The 18,740-nt window shown below is 41.6% G+C and overlaps 1 protein-coding gene and 1 long non-coding RNA gene across 5 annotated transcripts in view; one reads left to right on the forward strand and one right to left on the reverse strand.

Moving 5' to 3' along the window:
• CCDC171 (coiled-coil domain containing 171) overlaps window positions 1–18,740 on the forward strand; it is a 467,902-nt gene that overhangs the window by 379,344 nt on the left and 69,818 nt on the right. For 3 of the 4 annotated variants that reach the window (XR_012037998.1, XR_012037999.1, XR_012037996.1), the window contains exon 26: window positions 18,454–18,623. The gene's annotated coding sequence lies outside the window, so the exon portion shown is untranslated. The remainder of the gene's footprint in view (window positions 1–18,453; window positions 18,624–18,740) is intronic. The other variant, XR_012037997.1, reaches the window with a different exon arrangement.
• On the reverse strand, window positions 974–13,173 carry LOC140641478 (uncharacterized). The gene is made up of 3 exons (XR_012038006.1): window positions 12,962–13,173; window positions 3,244–3,309; window positions 974–1,479 (listed from the first exon to the last, which is right to left on the reverse strand). It is a non-coding gene; the product is annotated as an uncharacterized lncRNA (long non-coding RNA).

The raw sequence follows: 18,740 nt of genomic DNA on the forward strand, positions 1-18,740 counted from the left end.
AAGGGGTTTTCCTGGAGGAATACTGTTATGTACAGTAGAAATCTGGAATCATACAGTATTTCCCTCTTGAAGTGTAGTTTTTGGGGGGCTGTTTCCTCTTTTCTCATACCCAGTTACTAGACTACAATCCTTTCTTAAACTGCTCACCCAGACAGTGTCTTGAGGTCAGACTGAGCCCTGCCACGCTCCTGGCTCAGAATGCCAGGGTGGAATGGTGATCATCATGTGTTCATTTTCAAAAGGGTCTGACAATATTAATATCTGAATCCCCACAGCCTGACGCTTGGTGGTCTTTATTAGGCCCATTTTATAGGAGGGAGAATTAAGACTGAACAGGTATTGAAGGGGCTGTATGAGGTCTCCAAACAAATAAGGTGGACTTCTTGGCTGCCAGGAAATGAACAGTGCAGCTCAGAGAAGTGGCTGCTCTTGGCCTTGGATTTGCCTTTATGACACTGGAGACTTAGGCCTGCATGGAGCAAGGAATGAGGCTGAAATCTCAAGACAGGTTTTCAGAAACAAATATCTCCTAGAAAAGCTTTGAGAGTCTCCCTGACATGTGTTTGTATATGTGCATGTGTGTGTGTGTGTGTGCACGCACATGTGTGTTACCATTTTGGTGTTTTTAAGCATCCCTTTGTGGGATTCAAACATTTTGAGAGTGAAAAATAATCATTTTAAGGCAGGCTGAGTAAGGCAGGGTCATAAATCTGGAAGGAAGACCAGGGTCCAGCTTTATTTGTGTGTGTGTGTACATGTGCATGTGTGCTCATGTGTGTATATCCGCGTGCATGGATGCATTTTGAGAGCACAGGCATAGAGAAGGTGCCTCTTGGCACAAGTGGGAGGAACAGAGAGAGGCCTCCAGGAAGGGAACTGGTTTGGATGAAGTATTGGCAAACGCTCGGGGCACCGAAGAAGAGGCTCTGGTCAGGGAACTGTGCTGTATTAGAATTTATAATAGATTAGCTTATCTGCCCCTTGATCTTCAAGGGTACATGGGGAGCTGAGGATGAGGTATTTCTGCTGTGATTTTCACAGCGAGAGGAAGCCTTTAAAACAGTATTCCCAGCATTTCCCTCCGCACAGCCCAAGGCGGTGAGAACTTGCTATTCACAACCCCTCTCGGGTCATTTGGAGGAGGCTGACAGTGCCCAGGAATGCTGACATGCTTCAAAACATCACACAAGAAAGAGCCCACTCGGATTCCTAGGGGGAGTTCCTGTCGGTCCATCCGAGCTCCTGCAGCATTGGACTTGATTGCCATGGCTCCCGCCTCCCCCCGCAGATGCTGCAAATCCATATTCATCGGTACCGTCTGCGGGACTCCCCTCTCCCTGTCCATCTGTCCATCCGACTCTCTCTTCATCGCTCTCTGCAGTAAAGGGTGCTCACTATCACGCAAAGGGGAGCGGGCCAGGATGTTCCAGATGAGCTGCTGCCAGGGATGTTGCTTTAAACGCCAACGAGCTGAAGCGGCTGGCAAAGAAAGAGTGAGGGATAAAGTGTGGTTTGATGTCTCCGGGCGCTAGGGAGATGATTCATATAACATGAGCCCTTCAGGATCCTTGCTTAAATCTCAGCCTAGCAGCCCCGGCTGAACTGGAAATCTGAAGTCCATCCAAGGAGAGTCACTGGTCCTGCCTCAGCAAACAATTGGTGGGTCAGAGGCAAAGGACAGAGGAGGGGTGGTTCTTTCACCTGCTGGGAAAGAAGGAATTGAATGATGTGTGTGGTGGGGAAGTCCAGCCAGGAAGGACCTGGCTCTCATATTACAAGAGCTGCTTTCTAAAGCCAGAGGGACTTTCTCATTGCCAGAGAGGCTGGTGGTCCTCAACCAGAGTGGCTATGGCATAGTTCTGGAAAGGTGTAGTGATGGGGACAATGTGCACTCCGGGGCTCTGGGTGTCAGGCTGGGAACCATGAGGGAGGACAGCTGGGATGGGGCTTCACTGTCCTCAGACTCACTACTAAGGCAGGGTGAAGATGTAGAGGGGAGAGGTGTCACCCCATTTCCTGTTTATCTTGGTGCAGTGGGGTCTCGATTGCCCCCATTTTGGCCTTTGTATGGAGGTGTGTGTTTTGGCCACTCTCCACCCGCAGCATCTTGAAACCTTCCCCTCTCCCAGTGGACCCTCTCTCTGCCTCTCTGACAACATCCATTCTCTCCTTTTATGGAAGTTCCATAACCATCTTTCATTTGGGGAAGCCCCATTGCCCAGGGCTTAGTTCATGTAAGCTTGGGTTCAGACCCTTGGGGGGGCTGCCCCAGTTCTGGCCAGCGTGTTGGGTTTGAGGATGGGCCCATGCACTAGGATGGTCCCATCAGAACCAAATCTGAAACTTCTGTTCGAAATTTCTGTTGGAACTTTGAGGCTGGAGAAGTTCTCTTTTATCTGAGGTTGTTGAGATGAGAAGATAAAAGCGTGGAGGTTCTGGGGGCTGTCATGATGAGAAGGTCGGCCTCCAAGTGAAGCCACTGGAAAAGGAAGAGTGACAAGGTGGAGAGACAGGGTTCTGATGGCGTCATCTGAGCACTGGACTCTAGTCATACTCGAAGTCAGGGTCTACACCTGGACTCTTCTGGTACACCAACCAAGGAATTTCCCCCTTTTCTTCGTTATCCAGTTTTTTCCTGCTACATGTAATCGGAAGTGTAGTATCTAATGGTCAATATGCCTTTTCCTCTTTCCTGCTTGGAGGCCCCTCTCTCCCTTTCCACTACTCATCTACATATTTCTCCTAAAGCTGAGACCCCCAACTTTCTGTGTTTCCTTCTTTCCCCTTACTCACTCAGGCTTCCAACCACCCTGTGGTGTCAACTATGACTTCAATGCAAATAAGCCCCATGCCCACCTTCATGTTTCTACCTTGGGTCTTATTCACTGAGTCCAGCCATCTATGACACATTTCCACATGTGCTTCAAGCACAGGGACATGCACAGCTGGTGTGTTCTCAATATCCTCCTCTTCAGCCCTGGCATCTGGTCCCCCTAGTTCAAAGTCACAATTGTCTTTGATTCCTTCTTCTCTTCCTGCCCTCATATTGAATCATCCATCAAGTCTTCAAAAATTTCTCTGTGTGTGTCATTTTTTTTCTCCATCCACTGCCAACCTCTGGCCTCAAATCTCATCATGGTTATATCAAGAACCTCTTACCTGGTTTCCTAACACTCATTTTAAACTGCCACACACTCCAGTTTATTTAGCTTCCTCAAATACCTCTTTCACCTCACAGCTCACCTGAAGAAACTGGATTTCTCACTCGTGTGCATCTTCATGTCCCCCAGGAATTGGCATTCATGAGACCTGAAAAGACACAGGAGCATCTTTCTAGACTACTAGTTTCCTACAGGATTTCTTGGGGGTATAGGAAGTTGTGTTTTAACTAGCAAGTAATTAAACACATCTTTTATATCAGTCTTCTGTAAAGTAGAATACAAAACTCATGTTTTGTATGATGAACCATAGATTTCAAAGAAGTTCTGAGATTATTGAAGTCTACGTCTGACTACTACCCAAGAGTTCTGGGGTTCCTTTTCCTCCATCATTGGGGAGAAAGTTTGGAGTAGCACCAACATGCTGAGCCATGTCTAACCTCCTCAATTTGGTGTCTTCCTCAACTGGCCCTACCCGTCCTACCCTCTTCCTTGTCTTTTATTATTTCCTGGAGAGAGAGGGTTCTTATGGTTGTTCCTTGTACTCAACACTCTCATTCTCAACCTTGTTTTGTGCTACTGCCTCCTTTTCCAACTGGTCCTCCCTCTTTTTTTTCCATTCACCTAAATCATCTGCCTCTTTCAGGCCTAATCACCAACCTCACAATGGTCTCTCCCTTCTTATATTTTTGTAACCTTTGGAATCCATATCAATAAATGGATTATATGGTGGGAAAGAGTCACTCACCTGATCAAAACTCTGAAAGTGTATATATTGTCTGGCTGTGGGTGGAAGTCTAGGCTCCTTAGCATGGCATACTTGCTCTTGGCAGATCTGGTTCTTCCCTGATGATGCTTCAGTCTCAACTCTTCTTGTGACTACATTTGATCTTGGCTGTCCAGACTTCAAGAACCACTGAAGTGCCATCCCTTAAAGCACAGTAGTCATTCTCACCTCTATCTTGACCCTATCTCCTTCCCTTCTCATCTTTATCCACTAGGACTCAATTCAGGCAAAACACCCTTCTTGGACATTATTCCTGAGGACAGTTCCAGCTCAGCATCAGTTGGAACAGTTTTGATTGCTTCATTCTCTGTTCACCTGATTGTGAGCTCCCTAAGTGCAGGAACACTCCATAAGTCTTGTCACTGTTACATATTTCACCAGGAATGAATGAGGAAACAAATGGGAGGTATCAGGAAACTTAGGATTTACTGTCTGTGTCCCTTATCTATGTGATCTTGGTCAGGTCACTTGACCTCTCTAAGTCTGTGTCATTTTCTAGTCAAGTCTCTTTTATGCACACAACTATTTTGATCTCTATTTGCCTGAGGGTCTCTGGGAATAGCAGTGGTGACACTGCTTGGAACAAAAACTGGGCCTGAGACTAAGACCACAATGAGGAATTAAGAGTGGGTGGATAAGGAGGACCAGGGTTGCTGCCTCCTCTCCAAGATGGCACACCCTGCACAGAAAGGCATCTGCATACTCAAGTATAGTTTAGGAAGTCTGAGCAAAGATCAGCAAACAGACAATTTTGGGTGAAACACAGCTTATTTTTACATATATTATTGTGTCCCAGCCCACAGAGAAGCTGTCAATTATATTTTTAAATTCCAATAGCTCTTATTTATTTGCTGAAAATCTTTTTTACAGGCACTCTGCTCTTGTTTCATGGGTATAGAATCTCCTCTTATCTCTCTTAGAATATTAATAATTTTTTAAAAATAAATATTTGTTCTGTTTCCTGCCTTGTCTTTGAATTCCTTTCTGGTCTCTTTCTTTTAGGTTAGCAGTTTTCCTCAAGTGCCTAAGAGTAGAAATATTTTTTATTTATGCATATTTAAGAATCAGGACGGGCACCTGGGTGGCACAGTCAGTTAAGCATCTAACTCTTGGCTTCAGCTTAGGTCATGATCTCAGGGTCCAGGGATCAAGCCTCACATTGGGCTCTGTGCTCAGTGCAGAGTCTGCTTGAGATTCTCTCTCTCCCTCCCAGTCTGCTCCTCTTGCTCATGCTGTCACTCTCTTCCTGAACTAAATAAATAAAATCTTAAAAAAAAAATCAGGAACCAGAAGCTAATGGAAAAACCTGCAGGTGCAAAGGTAGGACTGGTGGACTTCACCAAATTATGATGTGGCAGTTGATTTGTTATCATCAACAAGGATAGACTTTTCTACTGGAGTTGTCAGTTTCTGCAAGCAACTGTCCCTTCCAGTCACCAGTCTGAGATGGGGCAAACAAAGTGGGGAAGTAACTAGGGATGGGTTTCAAAATTTCATTTAATCTTGTTTTCAATATAGCGGCTCACTTCTACTCTCTGCCTTACCTGTCTCTAAGTTCTGAGTCCTTCTAGAACAATCTAGCCACAGTGTAAACATCTTTTCTTTTGCTTGGGTATAGGGTGGCTTCTTGGTATCACTGGGCTAGATGAGGAGGTGGCAAGGTGTCTGCATTTTTCATAAAGACCTTCAATCAATCTACTTGTTTTTAGCTGTATAGTCAAACCCCTGTATTCTGAAACACCCTGTGCCTTCAATTACTGAGCCTTTCCAGTTCTTTGTGTTTTGATCTTGCTTCTTACTGGTTTCCATGTCCAACTAACACCATTCATTCTGGCTTCATCTTTTATAGACTTTAATAAGCTATCTCCAGTAACTTTCTTGTTGTTCTAGAGGATATATTCATCAAAAAATTAATTTACTGGCATTTTAGTGAAGTTTTCTGTGAGGGGGGCAGAAACGGGGCAGAAACAGAAATGAATGCACATGTTAATTCTGCCATGTTGAGCCAGAAGTTGAGCTAATTTCCTTTTTAAAAAAAAAGAATCCATGGGCCATCTGGGTGGCTCAGTCAGTTGAGCAGTCAACTCTTGGTTTTGGCCCAGGTTGTGGTCTCAGGGTCATGGGATTAAGCCATGCGTGGGGCTCCACACTTGGTGCAGAGTCTGCTTGGGACTCTCTCTCTGCCCTTCCCCCTGCTTGCATGCTCTCTCTCTTTCTCTCTCTAAATGAATAAATAAAATCCTTTAAAAAACAAAAAATAAAAAAATAATCCATTATATTGGATTATATATAATCCAGTAATAATGGATTATTACTATACAAATGCCCCTCCCCCCTTTGGATTCGGTTACTATACAAATACTTTTTTCAATTCCTTTCTCTGTCATTCAGTGTCCTGGGCACTAGAAGTACATCAGTGACGACCCGAGACACTGTCTTTTCCTCATAGTGCTTACAATTTTGTGAGGTAGATAGGCAGTCAAACAGGAAATTTATGAGTGAGTGGAGTGCTATGAAATGACAAGTACCTTCAAGGCTCTGTGGAAGAAGTAATATCTAATCTACCATAGTTTAGATAAATATGAGATAGGCAGGTGAAGAGGCAGGGAAGATGTTACAGTTAGAACAGTAAACATTATGGTTTTGAATAAGAGAGAGAAGACACATATGAAGAATAAAAATAAATTCAAAAAGATCACAGAACTTGTTGAAGAGAGTGAGGTATGAAGAATGTTGATGGAGAGGTAAAAGAGGCCAGATTACATAGGGCCTCTCAAGCCCTGATATTGGACTTTATCCTGGAGACAGCAGGAAACCATCAAATGCTGTAAGGGCAAATGTGACTACATCATTTATGCTTGTTTTGGTGGGGGAGGGAGGCTGTCTTGTTTCTATTTCTTTTAGTTTAATCATTGTTACTTCATATATATTGGATTTATATTGTGAGGTTCACATATCCCAATGATGGTTATGTTGTTTGTGCTTGTTCTTTTTTTTTTTTTTAAGATTTTATTTATTCACAAGAGACATAAAGAGAGAGGCAGAGATGTAGGCAGAAGGAGAAGCAGGTTCCATGCAGGGAGCCCAGTGTGGGATTCGATCCTGGGACTGCGGGATCATGCCCTGAGCCAAAGGCAGGCACTCAACCACTGAGCCACTCAGGTGTCCCTGTTGTTCTTGATATTATTTTTTTTGCCTTGATTTCCTTTGTCAGATATTAAAATTGATACTCGGACCTTTGATTTATATTTTCCCTGAATTTTTTTTTCATCCTTTAACTTTGTGTTTTCTTTTAATTTCTTTCATAGACTATATATTGTTGATATGTAAGAGAAAACCATTTTTAGCTAATATAAGAGTCTCTGTCTATCTATTTAGCTCTGTCTAAAATACTTTTATTTATCCCCTTAGCTATCTCAGATCTACCAACATTCCATCTATCTATCATCTTTCTATTATTTATCACCTATCATCCATTTATAATCTCACATTGAACAAGTTGAACATGTTAACACGTTCTCATATCTTTTTGCTATCCATCCCTTTCTGCCATCCCCTTGCTGATATTGTTTAAAACTTTTGTTCTGGGTTATTATGGATATACATTTTTTTCTTTGCTTATTAATTTTTTAGGTAACAATTAATTATACTAAATTATTTGAATTCCTTTATTTCCCATATTTCTTATAGCAGTCTATCGGATTTACATTTACTTGAATTTTCTTTTTTTTTTTTTTTAAGATTTTATTTATTCATGACAGATGCACAGAGGGAGGCAGAGACACAGAGGGAGAAGCAGGCTCCCTTCAGGGAGCCTGACATGGGGCTCAGTCCCAGGACTCTGGGATCACAACCTGAGCCAAAGGCAGACACTCAACCACTGAGCCACCCAAGTACCTCTTACTTGAATTTTCTAAATAATTCTTTGTATGGCAAACCTGCTAAAACCTGCTTGAGAATATGTCTATTGAGTATCCAGATAGAAGTCATAATTTGTCTGAGGATAGCATTTTATAGTAAAATTGTTTCTTCCTTTAGGGGTAATATTTATTATGTCTAGTAATCTCCACTGATGGAGAAGTTCAAACTCCGCTTCTAGAAGAGAGGCAGGCGTGACCTTCAAGGCAGTGTTCAAGGTCACCACCCCAATTTTTGTCTCTCCATTAATTCACAACTTTGGTCAGAATCTTCCTTTAGATGCTCTGAAAAAGTAACCTGGGAAGGAAATTATCTCTATGGATAATTTAATCAATGTAGTGAGTATGGGGGTGGGGTGGGGAGGGAGGAGGGATGGACAAAAGAAAGGAGGAGGAGGATAATGAGGGGTGGAGAGGGAGAAGAAACAGAATGGATTGGATTGGAATAGACTAGACTAGACTAGACTAGGTTGAAAAGTATAGAGGGCATCCCAACAGTAGGCATGTTGTTTTTGAAACTGTCTTTCATTTGTACAGGGCTGTATACATGCTGGGTCACCATGTAAAATGTGTTTTCTTATTGTGAGTGGAAGTCAAAATCAATTTGAAGAACACAGCGTTTAATTGTGATCCACCAATTCTGAGGTGAAGGGGCACGGAGGAGGTAGAGGAATGAGTGCTCAAAGCCAGCTGGCCAATCCACACTTTTTCATCAGTTCCTCACCCAGCAGGATGTTGGCACTGCCCTGGTTTGACCCACCTCCCATTTGGCTGACACTGCCAGCTTCTTTTCCACAGTGGAGCAGGCAGTTGTTCTCCAAAGGTAATGTGGTCAGGAGCAGAACTTGAGAACTTCCCCTCAACATGTTCTTCATCACTTCATCACTTCACTTCACTGCCCCAGCTTGGTCCCCAACACATATTCAGTCTACCAAGGGGTTCCCCATCATTTTTATGTTAGTTTCACAAATCTAGTTTTGCTTCTTATTTCTGTGGTTCTTCCAGGTTGGTTATATGAGAAGGAACCATCAGCTCAGGCTTGTTTTCATTGTGTTGGGAAGTAGAAAGCTTACTTACAGTTTGAGAGAGTGAAAAGTCATGGTCCTGTGCCCTGCTCTTCAGCAGCTCTGCCTCTGGCAGCCTTTACCTTCTTTCCACACCACCCCCGGCCCTCCCACCTCAGTAAATCCTGATGCTGGGCTCTTTCCCTTCCTCCATCCACTATCTATTTTGACTTCTGCCTTTGCCTGTGGTTATTGGAAACCTCAGGCCCAAGCCAGCAGGGAAATTTAGAGCTAAACAATTACAATGTTGAAACCTTGACAAGTCCACCCTGGTTAATGGCTCTGAAAATATGAGAGAGGTGTGAACAACTAAATCTCTGACTCCATATTGTGGGTCTGCAAAGATAGACTTGTAGGACCTATTTACTTTAACGAGAATCTTTCGTTTTCTTTTCCTCTGATGTTATTGTTCCAAATGCTAGTCTCACTCAATATGGATTCATTACCAGGAGGATGGAGGATGGCTCAGATGTTTGGATAATCATCTTCTCAATAGTTTCTTTTTTCCTTTTCTGATTATGATTTTTGGAAATTGGCCAACAACAATGCAACAAGCAACCAACAACCTGCTGAAAAAAGCTTACGGTGCTGGGTTGCATTAGTAAATTATCATATATTAGATGCAGGTGGGATTCCTCAGCTTCCCAGCCTGCCAGAAAGCTTTTAATAAAACAGCATGAGAAGTGAAGAACTGCTTTTGAAAAAGAGGTGTCATGGAATCTGGGGAGGAAAGGAAAAGGTGAGATAGCTCCATGGTCAAAGATAAAGCTCTGTGCTGCTGGAAGGGAGGTTATCTAGTGAGTGATAGTGGGTGAGCCATCATGGACAAGCTGAAGAAGCAGTCTTTTGCCTTACTGGGGCAGGTCAAATTAGAGGTCTGACCTCCACTTCTTTGGAGTAGTGTAACACCTGCACACCTTTTACATGGCCTCATGATGGGTGCAGGGTACTTCCCCACCCTTTGACTTTAGGGTTGGCCAAGTGATTTGTTTTGGTCAATGGAAGGTTTGTGGATGTTATGTGAGTATAGGCTTGAAATGTACTTGTGAGATTGGGTTGGCCCTCTTGTACTTTACTTTTTTACTATCGAAAGAACATACCTCAGGTAAGTGCTGGTCCAGGGAAAGTGAGAGACATGTGGAGGAGCTCTAAACTAACCCACAGGCTGGAACCAAGCCCAGCCAAGTTCAGACCACATCAGTAGCTGAACCTCTCTCAACTCATTGATGTGTGAGAACAAACAAAAACCTCATACGCATAAATAAAACACCCCAGCTGTTTGTTGATTTCCCCTGAAATTTTGTATTTTGGTTGTTTGCTATATAACAAACCTGATTGCTAACATTCACTTAATAAGGCTGCCCTTGGATAAATGGGGACGGCACAACCTGGTTTTTTTTTTTTTTTTTTTTCCTGTTGATAACCTGAGTTTAAGGAGTAGAAGTGGCTTTAGAGTCCGGGAAAATTAAACCGTCGCTTTCTGTGGCAAGATGCCCAATTCAAATGACAGTACCATCCTCTCCAAGGTATGAGTCTGTCGGAGGAGAAAGAAGAGACAAAACACAGTCTCCAACACTTGCCGAGGAATAGCAAATATTGAGGGATCAGTTCTAGCAAGGAGCAGAGAAATAACATTTCCAAATGTTACTTACAGTAGGAGGTTGAAGTGAAGGCCTTTGGGTGGTCCACATGTAATTATGCCAAAATAAAGAAAAAACTGTCCTGAGAGCTTTGATGATCATGGCTTAGTTAAGAGTGGACAGGAGTCCACTTGGCCTGGAGTGATGTCGCTTCTAATTCAATGCTGGAAGTTTCAGGGATTTGGTTGAACTGATAGCGGGTCTCAATCTTTAATATTTTGCACAGTGCCAACAAATAGGAGATGCTCAATAAATCGACTTGCAATTGATAGATTATCAGGAAGCTTAAACCTAATCATAGCACTGCCATTAATTAATTACATGACCTCAGATTAAAAGCTTACCTTCTCAGTTTTCTCATGTGGACACAAGAATGAAACTATATGATGTCTGTGGTCTCTATAATTGTTGGGGGGATGAAATGAGATGAAGATGGAGAAGTGATAGAATATTATTTCCCCCAGGTGCGACTTTGTTGAAAGCTTGGTACTTGTGGAATGAAAAGAATGCTGAAGCCAGAAGGCAGCCTTGAGGGAGTAATAGGAAGAGACTTCCCCTATTATCTCTACAGGAAAATGGGCAAAGGGAGTAACAGCAATATTGCTCTGTCCTTTTACCACTGTAATTTGTGAGGCCAAGTCAGGCCTGTGGGCTAGGAAATCAAGCTTTTTATTGTACCTTAAATTGCATGCTGGGAGTCCTGATTTGACCCTATAGTTGTTTTGTAAAAGCATGTCCTCAATTAGCTGCATTGCAGGATGAAACCAGCAACATTTCTGATCATCTGGCTTCTTTTTTAAGATCTCCAGTGACATGGTATTATGGCTTGAAGTGTGTCCCTCCAAATTCGTATGTTGAAGTCTTAACCTGCAGCATCTCACAGTATGACCTTATTTGGAGATAGTCTTTACAGAGATAGATAATCAAATTAAAATGAGGTCATTGGTGTGGGTTTTAATCCAAAATGACTGGCCTGCTTATAAAAAGGCAAAATATGGAGACAGGCACATTTGCATAGGGAGAATTCTATGCAAAGATGAAGGCAGAGATCAGGTTGATGCTTCCATAAACTAAAGAACACCAAAGATTCCCAGCAACCCAGAAGCTATTTTGTTGTAATAGCCTTAGAAAACCAAAACATATGACATCTCTGTTTATGAAAAAGCTGGCTCTTTGTGTTAACAGCAAAGATTTATACAGTGCTTATGATTTGTCAGGCACAGTGTTAGGTACTTTTCTTATAACTCATGTATTCCTTCTAAGAATCCCATGGCATAGGGCTGATATTACCCCTGTTTTGCAGATGAGGAAACAGGCGCAGAGGGTTTCATCAACCCACTCAAGGTTGCAGAGTCAGTATGTGACAGTCAGGATATAAACCGAGGCACACTGGCTCTAGGGTCTGTCTTCTTGCCTCTCATGCATGTGATATAGGGTACTTAATGGTGTCCTCTTGTTCTTACACATGAGTCAAGTCTGCTGCCTCGGTCTTTGCTCTCTGGATAACACAAATGGACTTTATTTCCAACACTATAGCATGGCCTCTCTCTTACATTTATGACATGGCTACCTGAGCCTTTACTCTCTCAGGCACCCTCCTCTGAATATGCCTTACTTTGTCAGCATCACCATTAACTTACCACAGTTATCCAGAAACCCAGATGTGGTCTGATCCAATTGGAAAATGGTGAAGTTTTCACTTTCTGTGATCTAAATATTATATTGATTTTTAAAGAAGTTACATTACACTAATGATCGCATATTAAACTTGAGGTCGACCGACAGACCCAATCAAAACTCATAGCTGTTAAGCAGGTATCCCTCTGTTGGTGGAGTTGAGTCTTTCAATGGAAATAATGGACTTTGCATTCACCCCTAATCATTTTGTTGTGTTTTCTTCTCCTCAGCATTTTAGACTATCAGGGTTGCTTGAATGCTTGAATCTTGTTCTATAATACATGGCCTTTTATCATTGTATAGTGGATTTCTTCAGTGGAGTATGTTGTGGGCAGTAGTCTCCTGGGTTCTATCATTTCTACCTAATTCAAGATGATTTCAGCCCAGCAGTTTGGTCTTAGTGATATGAAAATTTCAGGCAGTAGTGTGTGTGTGTGTGTGTGTGTGTGTGTGTGTATGTTGGTGTGTATTATACTCCAGTTTAAAAAATTTGGTTTGCCCATAGTTTTCTTTGATTTTTGTAAGGTCCTTAATTGCTTCCTTTCTCCTTTTCTCTAGCTCCAAAATAGGAATACTGAAGCATGTGCAGGTGAAGAGGCCATGCCTTGTTGATCTACCCAAGATCAAGTTTGATCTACCCAAGAGGGGTGCTACTAGGTCTCCTCTTCTATAGCTTGCCTATAGTGGTACAGTGAGTAGGGAAATCTAATCCACTTACCTTTGGGGATGTTCTTGGAAGATATTCTTTAATAGGAAACATTGTTCTCCACTTGGGAAAGAAAGCAGGGCTCAGCAAGTGTTCTTAGCAGCTATCTTCACATCTTCAGCTAGGAGTTCTATCTAATAGAAATACTGACTCCCAAAGCCACCTCAGTCTCCTTCTTTCCTATGGTGGGGTGATTTTGTCTTCTTGAAAGCATTTGGGCTTTTTGGCTGTTATTTCACTATATTCTTCCTGCAATTTCTTGTTGTTCTGAATGAGTAGCTACTATCTCTGTTTTTGCTGATATGGGGAATGCCTTTGTTTCAATTGATTTTACAGTTCTTATAACGCTCTGATAAAGTTTTATCAGGCTATTTGAACTTATTTGCAGCCCTCTCTCTTAAGGAAATTAGAATCTGTTTTCCTGGGGGTAGGTAGAAGCATACGCAGTTATAATTAGAAACATCTCTTTCTATTAAAGGTGGACCACCACCCCACATAAATTCGAGACACACCGTTAGTGGCAAAATTCTTCATACCACTTTTCCTGGTAAGCCCATTGAGTTCTAAGATGGACATTGTCAGTCATTTTCTAGCATTCATTTTCCATTTCTTTCTCCTAACAAAATATCTGATTTTCTTCAGATGTTCTATCACCACATATAATGCAGCCCAATAACTCAAGGGAGGTTCATTCTGTCCCTGGTTTCAGGGGATTAAATCCCTGGTTCAGCCAGAGATACCAACCCAATCTCCTTTGCTGGTCATTACTTAGGGAATCAGGGCTTATGACATTTCACACTTGATGGTCTCCTGGCAACTATTGATCCAAGGTTGGCCATGGGACTAACGTGGCCAAATAAGACTTAAGGGAAAAAATTTTATTTCACAAGTAGGAGAGAGCTTTTGTCTCTTGCTTGATGAACATGAACAAGGAAGAATACAGCCCTAAATGCTGTTGACAACCAAGTTGCGATCATGAAGGAAACCAGCTTGAAGATAAAGCCAATACATGCAGAAGGGCCAAATGAGAGAATTTCAGAGCAACAGAGGTGTTCCTACTCTTCCTGACTTCTTCATTATTTATACCTCTGAGAGTCAAACATTCTCATTCTAAGTGAGAGTCAAACAGACGTTTAAGAAAATATGAATCTCTATTCTTGCCAGTTATGGTAGAGCTCCTTAGGTGAGCTTGCATGAGAGAAAACCAAAGTTTTAAATGGTTGTCAGTTTGTATAATGTAAATGAAATATTGGCTTTTTCTCGATCAGCTTTTCTAAATGGAAGACAGAGTTGATCATTGAGCCCTCAAGTGACTTCTCCACTGATGTACTGTTTTATCCCAATAGTTCCACTTATCATAATGATAGGATAGTGGTGATCCATGGTGAGCTGATCACATCTTCACAGTGGAACAAAACTATAACAACCTTTAAAAAAAATCCTCAAAAATCTCATGTTGATTTGGAAAACTGCCTAAATTATGTTGGAAAATAGTTCAACGTATAACTTTAAAAAAAGGAAAAAATACATTATGGCCTTTCATTTCTAGATGGCTGCTCATAGAAAAGGTATTTGGTATCTTTCTCACAAAAATGTAAACATTCTCACAGCGTGTAATATTTCTTGAAGCTTGGAGAACTTGGAGAATGAAGGGTTTAATGTTATAAAATGATTATTATTTTATAATAATCATGATAATTATATTGATAATGATATTAATAAAAATGATAATTATTTCCAGCATTTATCAGATAGCTATAGTTTATAAGAACATGAATCATATATGGTCCAAACTAGTTTGATGCAGAATAAATTCATGCACATCTTCATGCTTGGTATGATGCATTTACAAGCTTTAGACATTCAGTCTTTTTTCTTATGTGACAGCCTTGCTTTAATGCCAAAGGACTGGTAACCTCTGGTGGCCTGAATCCCAAGTTCTCTTTGGCCAATGTAAACTTCTTCACTGTTTCTGACCTGGGTGTTGGGTAATTTGTTTTTTTTGGGGGGGGGGGGCAAAGAAGTATCAATTCTTGAAAAGAATAAACTTTCTTAGTTTCATTTCAAATAACCAATGTATAACTTCTAGTTTTTCTTTTATTTGAACTAATAAGTCTGTGGGGGGTGTATGTGTGTGTCTGTGTGCTTGTGTACACACATGCATGAGCTTTTTATAAACCAGTAGCAAACAGCTTAAGAGATGTGGTCACATAGAATGGACTGAGCATCCTTTTCTTGAGTGAGAGATAATAAATCATTCTTCTCAGGTGGAATCTTTTATTTATGCTCTGGGATTCCATTTTATCGAGAAAGCTTTGGTTTTCCTTTTTGGCTTTGTCTATGCTGTGTTTTAGCAAGTAATTCAAATCAAGCTGACATTTATTAGTGAGGACATGGTCCACTCCAATCTCATACTCACAGACCAGCTGTTGCCATTCCAATTTTGCTATGGACTTTCCCATTTGTAAGTATGGGTGTGCAATGGCCATGTTGCGTGGTTGCAGATTTACTATTTGTAAATCAGTGGAATAAAATCACTATCCACTCCCACGCCACAATAATACGTTATCAAGGGTTTTTATTTTGTCATTAAAAGTTGATAACTTAAAATCTGAGCAATTACATAGGGTTACTATAATCAGGAACACAAGATTTTAGTAATGGTTTCTATGCTGAAAATATTTGATTTCGTTTACTTCTTTTTTAAAAGATTTTATTTATTTATTTATTTATTTACTTATTTATTTGAGAGAGAGAGAAAGAGAATCTCAAGCCAACTCATCACTGACCCTGCCACAGGCTCGATCTTCTGACCCTGAGATCATGACCTGAGCTGAAATCAAGAGTCAGTCTCTCAACAGACTAAGCCACCCAGGTGTCCCAAAGTATTCCTATTTTCTAAGACATTATTATTATTCTATCCTCACAACAGTCCTAGGGGATGGGAGGGTACATGCCATTATCTGTGTTTTACAGTTGAAGAAAGGCAACTGAAGGGAGCAAAGGGATTTTTCCCAAGTTACAAAGCAAATTACAAGTGGCCAGTTCAAGGGAGCAAACTCTGAGCTTCCACGTTCTACTCTCTTTTACCACAGGAAGAAACCAAGTTTGAGACAGCACTCTAGGGTAATTCCAAAATACTGTATGTATTGCTCTTGACATTGATGTTTTAATATTTTGTGGAGATATTAAATAACTCTTTGTTAGAAGGAACTGTTTATTGGGGTACTCTGGCTGGCATACTTGTGAAATTGTTTCTATGTTGTTAAATACTTCTTAGGGCAAGGGTGGGAGTGGTTCTAGGACATAGCTTCACGTTCCTTTCTTTCTTAGAGATCCAGAAATTCATAACCTGTAAACAAGAAGCCTCTTTAGCTTCAGGTGTTGGAAAGATCTTTTGGTGTTTGTTAGCTTTCCCATGGAAGAAGTAAAAAGTTTCAATGTTCTTTCTGCATCTAAGAGATTGTTTTGTCCTGAAAACCCTATGTCCTGGAATTCTCTCTGTGATTTTGAGAACTCATTCAGTTAACAGAATTTTGAGTGTCTGTATATACTGGCAGTGCTCAGCCCCCCCTCTGGTGATCTTACCATGTTGTGCGTGTGTGTGTGTGTGTGTGTACACGCGCACATGTGTGCATGTGCAGGGATTGTATTCAGGAGTAAACAGTCGATTTTGCTGAGATTAATGATAGACTAAAGAGACCAAAATGTTCTTTTTCTACTTGACTTACTCTGCTCTTACGGGATATTCCATTGAGTGAGTGTTGGACATGGTAGTTCCTTTTAACTCTGAATCAATATATTCCAGAAGTTGTGCTATTAATGTTTGAAATCTGAAAAGCAGGATACTTAAAGACTGTTGCTTTAAGTTAGGGAAAGAGTAAATTGTAGTCCTGGGTGCCATTTTTATTTAACCCTGAGGAGCAACAGAGGTGGTCTACCAGCCACCTGGCTTGGCCCCATGGAGCTGGAGGGCAGTGCCAGGCAGGGGGAGGTAGGAGGTAGCTTCCATGCTTCCTCATCCTCTTTATCTACACTTCCTCCCTAACTGATCTCATCCCACTCCTATGCTGCATTTTTCAGAGCTTGGTCAGGGAAATAGAAGCCACTCTAGGTATAAGCAGTAATTGTGTTAATTCAGAGAACCAGAAGCTCACAAAACTTTTGGAAGGTAAAGGAAACTGCTGCTGCTGATCTCAGCTCCTTGCAGTATTGGAGTGGGTAATTCTCAAAAGCTTGCCCTGAAGTCACTATTTCAATTCCAGGAATTGCACTGGCCTATAACTCTGGAGCAGGTGATTCTCCAGAGCTTTCTTGGAAACCTTCGCATCTGCTGACTGACCACGCATCTCCTGGAAGTCTCCAGGGAGAGCTCAGGCTTCCAAACTTTGTGCAAGCACCTCTGAGAGGCAGATCCCAGCATCCGAACATACAGGGGAAGATTTCTGAGAAATGTGTTTCCAGGCTTCTCCACTGTGATACAGAGGAGAATGTAGCAGGAAGTGGCATTGATGCCGAGTTATCAGCTGACCACCAAGGATATTGCCTGTATCCACATAAGACATTTTTTTGATTCTCGTTACATGTGACACTCTGTTCAAGAATGCCTGAGACCAAGGCTCCATGATGATCACAAATATGAGTGGGGGAGCTACTTGCCACTTGGTGGTCTTTATCTTCTTTAAAAATTACTCTCTTAAGAAAAAGGAGGGAAATAAGAAATGAAGAAAAAAAGAAGCCAGTGATGGCCTCACTTTAACCTATTTTGTCCCCAAAGCAAAAAACTTCCCTCACTAGTGAAGGTAATTTAAAAAAAATTCATATTCATTATTCCAGTTACTCACTGAGCCTTTACCAAGTCTAAATGAATTTCAGACATCGACTAGGAGTTGTATATCCCAACATAAGAGAGACTCCTAAATCAACAGTTCTCAGAATGTCTGATGCAGCAAAGCACTTCTAGGGCATTAATATAATGAAGAAAGATATCTTTTCTTTTAAAAGTAAGAGAGATTATCAGGAAAACAGAAAAAACTAATTCTTGTGAGGTGGAGAATTGTCTCCTGGTTCTTCCCTCTGGCTATTACTTTTTTTAATCCCCATTTCATCATTTACTTGCTCTCTAAACTCTCTTTTTCTCCTCACACTGATAGTGCCATTTGCTCTTCTCCTTTGTTTTTCCAAGGAGATTTGGCCACAGTAAGTGATGGTCATCCCCCAGTCTGGGGAATACTGATCGTATTCATATAAATCATCTGTGGTAACATATGACTGGCTGACTGACTGCTCAGGCCACTAGGTCTTGGAATGCGTCCTCCACCCAAAAGCCCTCCTCTCTCCCACATACATCTTTATCACTGGATTTCAAAAACAGATAATACACAGGATGAAGTAAGAGCTTTTTTTTTTTTTTTTTTCCAACATCCCCTCCTCCTACCAAAACTCACCATTGTACCCAATGGGAAGAAAAAAAAATGAGATAATTAGGATTTTTTTTTCCTTAGAAAATTTGCAAGACGAAGCCCAAGAGACAGAGCATGCCAGATGTTGTGGAGAGCATGACTGCCCAGTCCCTTCGGCCACACATGCTGAAGTCATGAAGTTGGGAAATCTGACTCAGGAGTCACCATCCAGTGTGGGAGCTGACAAAGCGCCAAATGGTCTGGGACAACTGGTAACCCAGCCAGTCCCTGGAGCACAGGCCTGGTCTGAGGGCTTTCTTGGGCAGGGATCAGTCGGAGAGAGACTGGAGGGCTAGGATTATTATTACTTCCGGGATGTAATGTTCTGG

Source organism: Canis lupus, chromosome 10 (genome assembly GCF_048164855.1).
Source record: "Canis lupus baileyi chromosome 10, mCanLup2.hap1, whole genome shotgun sequence".
NCBI lineage: Eukaryota > Metazoa > Chordata > Mammalia > Carnivora > Canidae > Canis > Canis lupus.